Raw genomic sequence first — 3,956 nt, forward strand, 5'->3', positions numbered from 1 at the left:
TATATAGGTCAAGTATACCATGAAATCCCAAATCCCAGGTGAGTTCAAAAAACTTAAGAGACCTAATGTATGGACACATTTTGCCACGTGTTACAACATTTTTTAGAATTCTAATATCTTTTGTCAGGAGAGATAAAGTTACTATGTTAACCTTTTTCGCCCATTTACGTAGATGTAACATTTTTTTTTCAACAACAAATTTTGTAGGTTTTTATAAACTTAAATTTTACGATTTTTCAAAGCGTAGTGCAAGTAAAAAAAACATGTTGAATATTTTTTTACAAAACAATTAGTGTAACAGACAAACCTGTTACATGTAAGTGTTTTAGACTGAAAAAGTGAAAAAGTAAAAAACTGTTACACACACTTTTGTCAGTCTGTAACATGTTTTTGAAAAGTTATTTTTGTTACATGCAATCTCAACTATAGGATTTCTAGATGGATGGTGGAGATAGAGTTTCTTGAACTCATAAGGGTTTTCTTATTATCCTTTCCCTATATGTATGTGTGTGTGTGTGTATAGGTAAAAGTTCCTCTAGACATTAAATCTAAAACATGATACGAAGAAAGTTATTTAGTGCGTTTTAAATTTAATGCCTATAATACATATAATTGTGTTTTAAATGGTTATATTTGACGTTTTTTTTCTTCTATATTATGTTATACCAAAAGAATCCAAAAAATAGTGCCTAAAACTTGAAACACAATGCGTACATAGACTTCTTATATTTTGAAAATCCTAAAGTTTATTATGCTTAGATAATAAAAAAAAGTAAACCTTCATAAAAATACAAAATACATTAAGGGACAAAATTGTTACTATTCATAAGTATGTTATGAATTAGTATATACTAGTGGGCTTCGTCCGCGCTTTGCGACGGGATTTCGATCAATATCGTTTCGGTTCATTACAATACCAGCATGATACTGACACTCGGCATAGAATTGACACTTGTTTTACATTGACAGAAAACCATAAAAACAAATATATGTACCAATACTGTTGTTATGTTGATATTGGTTTGGTTCCTTACGGTATCGACATGGTACTTACACTCGATATAGCTTACAATACAAAAAAAAATAATTTCTTGCGATACAACCTGGTGATCAATGAATTTTATAGTGGTACGTTAAGAAAAACAATAAAAATGAATTCTATACAACTTCGTGTTCAACGAATTTTGTACCAATGTTGAACCCCCGTGTCGTGAACGCCGAGGTCGTAAACCCGTTCAAAGTAGTAAGCAATCGACGACCAAAATCGAGAAAATTTGTATGTAACACCACGTAAAAACGTCTCCAATTATGTATAGACACGTGTCCTAAACTCTAAATATGTGAAAGATTGAGTTTGAAGGACTAAAGTTGACAAACAGTGAAAATATGTATGCGAAGGGACTAAAAGTGTCAACATGCCAAACTTGAGCCTCTGAATGACCTTACGTGAAGAATATATGTCACACCTCGATTTCCACGTGTCTCACCAGTGGGCCCGGTGGGGGATTACCGTGACGTAGTTGGCAACAATATAGTCAAACCACACAATTATATGAATGCACAGCGGAAGCAATAAAGATAAATATATTTCAACTTTATTTGTAATATCAAAGTATCACCATGGTTGAAATAAAATCCACAGGGGATCAATAATAATAATAATAAAGTATTGTTCAACAGACTTCAGGCATCTTAAGCTTGCGAGACTTCTAATGATGCTAAGGAGAAATCCCAGCCAATTACGCATAGTACCTGCATTTAGTCTTTTGGGGAAAATACGTCAGTTTGCACTGGTAAATACATTCAACTGACACTTTTGTAAAATGTTTAATAAAATTGGTTTAAATGCACAAGGCACAAACTCTTTATAACTTGGGATAATTTATAATTAAATCTTGTAAAGAATTACATGTTTGCTATGCGTTCGGTCGCCCGGGTGGTGCCGGGTTAAAGGTTAATAGACACGCCACAAAGCATAAATCCGTGGCGGGTAAACCAACAGTTATACCTTTAATTAAGATAGACACAATGCCGGGTGTACGCCTACACCCGGATGTCGAGGTAGTGGCCATTTCGTAAAATGATGCCAAGGATATCCGGGACATGGTCATTAAGCTCCCAAAGGCGTAAAGCCAACAAAACAAGTTTTTAAACGGGTCACATTGATAATACCAAACTACTAATGAGTTGGGGTCAATTGCCCGACCAAGCGGTATTTTAAATACCGTAACCCAAGCCCGTTTAACGGAAAATAAGTTAAAAGTATTTACCTTTGCAGGTATAATTCCTTAATTGAAATAAATTGCAGATAGCTTTTACTGGTCCCCTATTCTAGAACGAAGGTTTAACTTAACCTATTAGAATCCTAACGTGTCTTTAATTTAGCCGTAGCTTAGACCGGTCAGTTTCAACGGATAGATACGGTTTAATCGCGTGAAAGGCGAAAACCAGGAATGGAATGTGATTTTGACCCAACAAGTTTGAAGACTTGTTTTATAGGGGTACAATAATCACACTCTGTATTTTGGGGTCAAAACAATATGGTTTGACCCGTTTCGGCTAGTTTATGTAAACTAGTTACATAAGCCGAACCGTGCGCGCAAAAGGCGCAACGGGTAACCGTAAGAGTCCTACACTGGTTTCCTAAGTCAATATGCTTTAAAGAGGTTGTGGTATCAGTAGGATACCTTCCATAATGCCCGTAACGAGTTCAAGTTCATATTATGCCCCGAAGGGGTATTTCGGTCTTTTTAAAGATTATAAAAGAGGTTTCTGAGTTCTACAGGAAATCTGAGTTTCCCGAATAGTTTTTAAAGTCTAAAATACTTTATTTATTATTTAAAATCAGTAGCAACTGGAATCGGGTCAAAAGACCTTGTAGAACTCAAGTTATGGCCGAAAAGGGCATATTCGGTATTTACCGAACCGTTGCCATAACTGCAGGTTATGAGCAGGTTAAAAATAATTTAAAATATTTAAAAATCCCAAAATATTATTTTACATTAGTGTGTAAAAGGTTTGGTGTCGAAATCCGGGTTTAGATAGGCGTTATGCTAATTACGCTACTAAATTACTAAAGTTTCCGTAATTTGCGCTATTTAGCATAACTCCTATTCTGGACCTCGGATTGACGTGAAATTAAGGGACGTGCTTAGAAATCAGTAACTAAGGTTATGATTCTTTCACATGTCCGAAATTCTCGTTTTAAATCAAAAAGGGCGTTACGGTCAACTTTTAAGCATTTAACGGAAATGTGTAAAAGACTCGGACAACCAACGAACCGGTCACAGAGGGTTATACCATCATGTAACCTGGTCCTAAGAGAGTCCTAAGGCATATCTATATCATTCTTTAACGGGTCAGAACTGAAGTCAAAGCAAAAGTCAAAGCTTTTGCGACTTTCGGCTCCGAACCGGGTCAAAACAATAAATGGTCGGATCAAACAAGCTTAGACTAGTTAATATACTTATTGTCATGTTTTATGAGTGTTTAAACAGGTTACATATCATCTACATTACCGATTATGCAAGAAATCGCAAAATAGCATTTCTGTTGACTTTTTCTAAGCACGTTTGACTCGACATTTGGACTAGTTAGAGTGGGAATCAGAGGGTGCCCTTTTAGGGGTTTAAAGCCCACATGATTACCAACATATAACTACCTTTGATTCGACAAACCACTGGACCATTTGTGATTTATCGCAAAGTCAATCGTTAATTACGACGGATTGACTTTTAAGCTAAACTAAGCAAAAACTAAACCACAAAAGGGTAGACACACTTACAGAAGCTTGGTGCACGACTAAGGATGTTAGAAGAATGGTTTAGAGCTCCAGAGATGGACTAGAATGCAGATTTGAGGTGTGTTTCATTTGTGCACAATGCCTTGCCTTTTATAGTGAAAGATTGGGCTTAGGATCATTACAATCAACCTACAAGGGATCATGGATGTTCAGC

Source organism: Helianthus annuus, chromosome 15 (assembly GCF_002127325.2).
Source record: "Helianthus annuus cultivar XRQ/B chromosome 15, HanXRQr2.0-SUNRISE, whole genome shotgun sequence".
Classification (NCBI taxonomy): domain Eukaryota; kingdom Viridiplantae; phylum Streptophyta; class Magnoliopsida; order Asterales; family Asteraceae; genus Helianthus; species Helianthus annuus.